Source organism: Rhinoderma darwinii, chromosome 1 (genome assembly GCF_050947455.1).
Source record: "Rhinoderma darwinii isolate aRhiDar2 chromosome 1, aRhiDar2.hap1, whole genome shotgun sequence".
Taxonomy (NCBI): Eukaryota; Metazoa; Chordata; class Amphibia; order Anura; family Rhinodermatidae; genus Rhinoderma; species Rhinoderma darwinii.
Window position 1 is genome coordinate 668,238,604 of NC_134687.1, and position 11,340 is coordinate 668,249,943.

Below are 11,340 nucleotides of genomic sequence, written 5' to 3' on the forward strand. Positions count from 1 at the left end.
CTATACACAGCTCACCACACACACTATACACAGCTCACCACACACTATACACGGCTCACCATACACTATACACGGCTCACCACACACTATACACAGCTCACCATACACGGCTCACCACACACACTATACACAGCTCACCACACACACTATACACAGCTCACAATACACAGCTCACCACACACACTATACACGGCTCACCACACACTATACACGGCTCACCACACACACTATACACGGCTCACCACACACACTATACACGGCTCACCACACACACTATACACGGCTCACCACACACACTATACACGGCTCACCACACACTATACACAGCTCACCGCACACACTATACACAGCTCACCACACACACTATACACAACTCACCACACACTATACTATACACAACTCACCACACACACTATACACAGCTCACCACACACACTATACACAACTCACCACACACACTATACACAACTCACCACACACTATACTATACACAACTCACCACACACACTATACACAGCTCACCACACACACTATACACAGCTCACCACACACTATACACAGCTCACTATACACGGCTCACCACACACACTATACACGGCTCACCACACACACTATACACGGCTCACCACACACACTATACACAGCTCACCACACACACTATACACAGCTCACCACACACTATACACAACTCACCACACACACTATACACAACTCACCACACACTATACACAACTCACCACACACACTATACACGGCTCACCACACACACTATACACGGCTCACCACACACACTATACACGGCTCACCACACACTATACACGGCTCACCACACACACTATACACGGCTCACCACACACTATACACGGCTCACCACACACACTATACACGGCTCGTCACACGCTACACAACTCACCACACACACTATACACAGCTCACCACACACTATACACAGCTCACCACACACTATACACAGCTCACCACACACCATACACAACTCACCACACACACTATACACAACTCACCACACACTATACACAGCTCACCACACACACTATACACAGCTCACCACACACACTATACACAGCTCACCACGCACTATACACAGCTCACTATACACGGCTCACCACACACACTATACACAGCTCACCACACACACTATACACAGCTCACCACACACTATACACAGCTCACTATACACGGCTCACCACACACACTATACACGGCTCACCACACACACTATACACAGCTCACCACACACACTATACACGGCTCACCACACACTATACACGGCTCACCACACACACTATACACGGCTCACCACACACTATACACGGCTCACCACACACACTATACACAGCTCGTCACACGCTACACACAGCTCACCACACACACTATACACAGCTCACCACACACACTATACACAGCTCACCACACACTATACACAACTCACCACACACACTATACACAACTCACCACACACTATACACAACTCACCACACACACTATACACAGCTCACCACACACACTATACACAGCTCACCACGCACTATACACAGCTCACTATACACGGCTCACCACACACACTATACACAGCTCACCACACACACTATACACAGCTCACCACACACTATACACGGCTCACCACACACACTATACACGGCTCACCACACACTATACACGGCTCACCACACACTATACACGGCTCAGCACACACTATACACAGCTCACCACACACACTATACACGGCTCACCACACACTATACACAGCTCACCACACACACTATACACAGCTCACCACACACTATACACGGCTCACCATACACTATACACGGCTCACCACACACTATACACAGCTCACCATACACGGCTCACCACACACACTATACACAGCTCACCACACACACTATACACAGCTCACAATACACAGCTCACCACACACACTATACACGGCTCACCACACACTATACACGGCTCACCACACACACTATACACGGCTCACCACACACACTATACACGGCTCACCACACACACTATACACGGCTCACCACACACACTATACACGGCTCACCACACACTATACACAGCTCACCGCACACACTATACACAGCTCACCACACACACTATACACGGCTCACTATACACGGCTCACCACACACACTATAAACAGCTCACCACACACTATACACGGCTCACCACACACACTATACACGGCTCACCACACACTATACACGGCTCACCACACACACTATACACAGCTCACCACACACACTATACACAGCTCACCACACACACTATACACGGCTCACCACACACACTATACACAGCTCACCACACACTGTACACAGCTCACCACACACTGTACACGGCTCACCACACACTATACACGGCTCACCACACACACTATACACGGCTCACCACACACACTATACACAGCTCACCAGACACACTATACACGGCTCACCACACACACTATACACGGCTCACCACACACACTATACACGGCTCACCACACACACTATACACGGCTCACCACACACACTATACACGGCTCACCACACACACTATACACAGCTCACCACACACACTATACACGGCTCACCACACACACTATACACAGCTCACCACATACACTATACACGGCTCACCACACACTATACACAGCTCACCACACACACTGTACACGGCTCACCACACACTATACACGGCTCACCACACACACTATACACGGCTCACCACACACTATACACGGCTCACCACACACACTATACACAGCTCACCACACACACTATACACGGCTCACCACACACACTATACACGGCTCACCACACACACTATACACGGCTCACCACACACACTATACACGGCTCACCACACACACTATACACAGCTCACCACACACACTATACACAGCTCACCACACACACTATACACAGCTCACCACACACTATACACAGCTCACCACACACACTATACACGGCTCACCACACACTATACACAGCTCACCACACACACTATACACGGCTCACCACACACACTATACACGGCTCACCACACACTATACACAGCTCACCGCACACACTATACACAGCTCACCACACACACTATACACGGCTCACTATACACGGCTCACCACACACACTATAAACAGCTCACCACACACTATACACGGCTCACCACACACACTATACACGGCTCACCACACACTATACACGGCTCACCACACACACTATACACAGCTCACCACACACACTATACACAGCTCACCACACACACTATACACGGCTCACCACACACACTATACACAGCTCACCACACACTATACACAGCTCACCACACACTGTACACGGCTCACCACACACTATACACGGCTCACCACACACACTATACACGGCTCACCACACACACTATACACGGCTCACCACAAACACTATACACAGCTCACCACACACACTATACACGGCTCACCACACACACTATACACGGCTCACCACACACACTATACACGGCTCACCACACACACTATACACGGCTCACCACACACACTATACACAGCTCACCACACACACTATACACGGCTCACCACACACACTATACACAGCTCACCACACACACTATACACAGCTCACCACATACACTATACACGGCTCACCACACACTATACACAGCTCACCACACACACTGTACACGGCTCACCACACACTATACACAGCTCACCACACACACTATACACGGCTCACCACACACTATACACGGCTCACCACACACACTATACACAGCTCACCACACACACTATACACAGCTCACCACACACACTATACACCGCTCACCACACACACTATACACGGCTCACCACACACACTATACACGGCTCACCACACACACTATACACAGCTCACCACACACACTATACACAGCTCACCACACACACTATACACAGCTCACCACACACTATACACAGCTCACCACACACACTATACACGGCTCACCACACACTATACACAGCTCACCACACACACTATACACGGCTCACTATATACGGCTCACCACACACTATACACGGCTCACCACACACTATACACGGCTCACCACACACTATACACGGCTCACCACACACTATACACGGCTCACCACACACTATACACGGCTCACCACACACTATACACGGCTCACCACACACTATACACGGCTCACCACACACTATACACAGCTCACCATACACGGCTCACCACACACACTATACACAGCTCACCACACACACTATACACAGCTCACAATACACAGCTCACCACACACACTATACACGGCTCACCACACACTATACACGGCTCACCACACACACTATACACGGCTCACCACACACACTATACACGGCTCACCACACACACTATACACGGCTCACCACACACACTATACACGGCTCACCACACACTATACACAGCTCACCGCACACACTATACACAGCTCACCACACACACTATACACAACTCACCACACACTATACTATACACAACTCACCACACACACTATACACAGCTCACCACACACACTATACACAACTCACCACACACACTATACACAACTCACCACACACTATACTATACACAACTCACCACACACACTATACACAGCTCACCACACACACTATACACAGCTCACCACACACTATACACAGCTCACTATACACGGCTCACCACACACACTATACACGGCTCACCACACACACTATACACGGCTCACCACACACACTATACACAGCTCACCACACACACTATACACAGCTCACCACACACTATACACAACTCACCACACACACTATACACAACTCACCACACACTATACACAACTCACCACACACACTATACACGGCTCACCACACACACTATACACGGCTCACCACACACACTATACACGGCTCACCACACACTATACACGGCTCACCACACACACTATACACGGCTCACCACACACACTATACACGGCTCGTCACACGCTACACACAGCTCACCACACACACTATACACAGCTCACCACACACTATACACAGCTCACCACACACTATACACAACTCACCACACACACTATACACAACTCACCACACACTATACACAGCTCACCACACACACTATACACAGCTCACCACACACACTATACACAGCTCACCACGCACTATACACAGCTCACTATACACCTCTCACCACACACACTATACACAGCTCACCACACACACTATACACAGCTCACCACACACTATACACAGCTCACTATACACGGCTCACCACACACACTATACACGGCTCACCACACACACTATACACAGCTCACCACACACACTATACACGGCTCACCACACACTATACACGGCTCACCACACACACTATACACGGCTCACCACACACTATACACGGCTCACCACACACACTATACACAGCTCGTCACACGCTACACACAGCTCACCACACACACTATACACAGCTCACCACACACACTATACACAGCTCACCACACACTATACACAACTCACCACACACACTATACACAACTCACCACACACTATACACAACTCACCACACACACTATACACAGCTCACCACACACACTATACACAGCTCACCACGCACTATACACAGCTCACTATACACGGCTCACCACACACACTATACACAGCTCACCACACACATTATACACAGCTCACCACACACTATACACGGCTCACCACACACACTATACACGGCTCACCACACACTATACACGGCTCACCACACACTATACACGGCTCAGCACACACTATACACAGCTCACCACACACACTATACACGGCTCACCACACACTATACACAGCTCACCACACACACTATACACAGCTCACCACACACTATACACGGCTCACCATACACTATACACGGCTCACCACACACTATACACAGCTCACCATACACGGCTCACCACACACACTATACACAGCTCACCACACACACTATACACAGCTCACAATACACAGCTCACCACACACACTATACACGGCTCACCACACACTATACACGGCTCACCACACACACTATACACGGCTCACCACACACACTATACACGGCTCACCACACACACTATACACGGCTCACCACACACACTATACACGGCTCACCACACACTATACACAGCTCACCGCACACACTATACACAGCTCACCACACACACTATACACAACTCACCACACACTATACTATACACAACTCACCACACACACTATACACAGCTCACCACACACACTATACACAACTCACCACACACACTATACACAACTCACCACACACTATACTATACACAACTCACCACACACACTATACACAGCTCACCACACACACTATACACAGCTCACCACACACTATACACAGCTCACTATACACGGCTCACCACACACACTATACACGGCTCACCACACACACTATACACGGCTCACCACACACACTATACACAGCTCACCACACACACTATACACAGCTCACCACACACTATACACAACTCACCACACACACTATACACAACTCACCACACACTATACACAACTCACCACACACACTATACACGGCTCACCACACACACTATACACGGCTCACCACACACACTATACACGGCTCACCACACACTATACACGGCTCACCACACACACTATACACGGCTCACCACACACTATACACGGCTCACCACACACACTATACACGGCTCGTCACACGCTACACACAGCTCACCACACACACTATACACAGCTCACCACACACTATACACAGCTCACCACACACCATACACAACTCACCACACACACTATACACAACTCACCACACACTATACACAGCTCACCACACACACTATACACAGCTCACCACACACACTATACACAGCTCACCACGCACTATACACAGCTCACTATACACACACTATACACAGCTCACCACACACACTATACACAGCTCACCACACACTATACACAGCTCACTATACACGGCTCACCACACACACTATACACGGCTCACCACACACACTATACACAGCTCACCACACACACTATACACGGCTCACCACACACTATACACGGCTCACCACACACACTATACACGGCTCACCACACACTATACACGGCTCACCACACACACTATACACAGCTCGTCACACGCTACACACAGCTCACCACACACACTATACACAGCTCACCACACACTATACACAACTCACCACACACACTATACACAACTCACCACACACTATACACAACTCACCACACACACTATACACAGCTCACCACACACACTATACACAGCTCACCACGCACTATACACAGCTCACTATACACGGCTCACCACACACACTATACACAGCTCACCACACACACTATACACAGCTCACCACACACTATACACGGCTCACCACACACACTATACACGGCTCACCACACACTATACACGGCTCACCACACACTATACACGGCTCAGCACACACTATACACAGCTCACCACACACACTATACACGGCTCACCACACACTATACACAGCTCACCACACACACTATACACAGCTCACCACACACTATACACGGCTCACCATACACTATACACGGCTCACCACACACTATACACAGCTCACCATACACGGCTCACCACACACACTATACACAGCTCACCACACACACTATACACAGCTCACAATACACAGCTCACCACACACACTATACACGGCTCACCACACACTATACACGGCTCACCACACACACTATACACGGCTCACCACACACACTATACACGGCTCACCACACACACTATACACGGCTCACCACACACACTATACACGGCTCACCACACACTATACACAGCTCACCGCACACACTATACACAGCTCACCACACACACTATACACGGCTCACTATACACGGCTCACCACACACACTATAAACAGCTCACCACACACTATACACGGCTCACCACACACACTATACACGGCTCACCACACACTATACACGGCTCACCACACACACTATACACAGCTCACCACACACACTATACACGGCTCACCACACACACTATACACGGCTCACCACACACACTATACACGGCTCACCACACACACTATACACAGCTCACCACACACACTATACACGGCTCACCACACACACTATACACAGCTCACCACACACACTATACACAGCTCACCACATACACTATACACGGCTCACCACACACTATACACAGCTCACCACACACACTATACACGGCTCACCACACACACTATACACAGCTCACCACACACTATACACAGCTCACCACACACTGTACACGGCTCACCACACACTATACACGGCTCACCACACACACTATACACGGCTCACCACACACACTATACACAGCTCACCACAAACACTATACACAGCTCACCACACACACTATACACGGCTCACCACACACACTATACACGGCTCACCACACACACTATACACGGCTCACCACACACACTATACACGGCTCACCACACACACTATACACGGCTCACCACACACACTATACACAGCTCACCACACACACTATACACGGCTCACCACACACACTATACACAGCTCACCACACACACTATACACAGCTCACCACATACACTATACACGGCTCACCACACACTATACACAGCTCACCACACACACTGTACACGGCTCACCACACACTATACACAGCTCACCACACACACTATACACGGCTCACCACACACTATACACGGCTCACCACACACACTATACACAGCTCACCACACACGGCTCACCACACACACTATACACGGCTCACCACACACACTATACACGGCTCACCACACACACTATACACGGCTCACCACACACACTATACACGGCTCACCACACACACTATACACAGCTCACCACACACACTATACACGGCTCACCACACACACTATACACAGCTCACCACACACACTATACACAGCTCACCACATACACTATACACGGCTCACCACACACTATACACAGCTCACCACACACACTGTACACGGCTCACCACACACTATACACAGCTCACCACACACACTATACACGGCTCACCACACACTATACACGGCTCACCACACACACTATACACAGCTCACCACACACACTATACACAGCTCACCACACACACTATACACCGCTCACCACACACACTATACACCGCTCACCACACACACTATACACGGCTCACCACACACACTATACACAGCTCACCACACACACTATACACCGCTCACCACACACACTATACACGGCTCACCACACACACTATACACGGCTCACCACACACACTATACACAGCTCACCACACACACTATACACAGCTCACCACACACACTATACACAGCTCACCACACACTATACACAGCTCACCACACACACTATACACGGCTCACCACACACTATACACAGCTCACCACACACACTATACACGGCTCACTATATACGGCTCACCACACACTATACACGGCTCACCACACACTATACACGGCTCACCACACACTATACACGGCTCACCACACACTATACACGGCTCACCACACACTATACACGGCTCACCACACACTATACACGGCTCACCACACACTATACACGGCTCACCACACACTATACACGGCTCAGCACACACTATACACAGCTCACCACACACTATACACAGCTCACCATACACGGCTCACCACACACACTATACACAGCTCACCACACACACTATACACAGCTCACCACACACTATACACAGCTCACCACACACACTATACACAGCTCACCACACACACTATACACAGCTGACCATACACTATACACAGCTCACCACACACACTATACACGGCTCACCACACACTATACACGGCTCACCACACACACTATACACAGCTCACCACACACAATACACAGCTCACCACACACACTATACACGGCTCACCACACACACTATACACGGCTCACCACACACTATACACGGCTCACCACACACTATACACGGCTCACCACACACTATACACGGCTCACCACACACACTATACACGGCTCACCACACACTATACACAGCTCACCATACACGGCTCACCACACACTATACACAGCTCACCATACACGGCTCACCACACACACTATACACGGCTCACCACACACACTATACACGGCTCACCACACACACTATACACGGCTCACCACACACACTATACACGGCTCACCACACACACTATACACGGCTCACCACACACACTATACACGGCTCACCACACACACTATACACGGCTCACCACACACACTATACACGGCTCACCACACACACTATACACGGCTCACCACACACACTATACACGGCTCACCACACACTATACACGGCTCACTATACACGGCTCACCACACACACTATACACGGCTCACCACACACACTATACACGGCTCACCACACACACTATACACGGCTCACCACACACACTATACACAGCTCACCACACACTATACACAGCTCACCACACACACTATACACGGCTCACCACACACACTATACACGGCTCACCACACACTATACACAGCTCACCATACACAATACACAGCTCACCACACACACTATACACAGCTCACCACACACACTATACACGGCTCACCACACACTATACACGGCTCACCACACACTATACACGGCTCACCACACACTATACACGGCTCACCACACACACTATACACAGCTCACCACACACTATACACAGCTCACCATACACGGCTCACCACACACACTATACACAGCTCACCACACACAATACACAGCTCACCACACACACTATACACGGCTCACCACACACACTATACACGGCTCACCACACACTATACACGGCTCACCACACACTATACACGGCTCACCACACACACTATACACAGCTCACCACACACTATACACAGCTCACCATACACGGCTCACCACACACACTATACACGGCTCACCACACACACTATACACGGCTCACCACACACTATACACGGCTCACCACACACACTATACACGGCTCACCACACACTATACACGGCTCACCACACACTATACACAGCTCACCACACACTATACACAGCTCACCACACACTATACACAGCTCACCACACACTATACACGGCTCACCACACACTATACACAGCTCACCATACACGGCTCACCACACACACTATACACAGCTCACCACACACACTATACACGGCTCACCACACACTATACACGGCTCACCACACACACTATACACGGCTCACCACACACTATACACGGCTCACCACACACACTATACACGGCTCACCACACACTATACACAGCT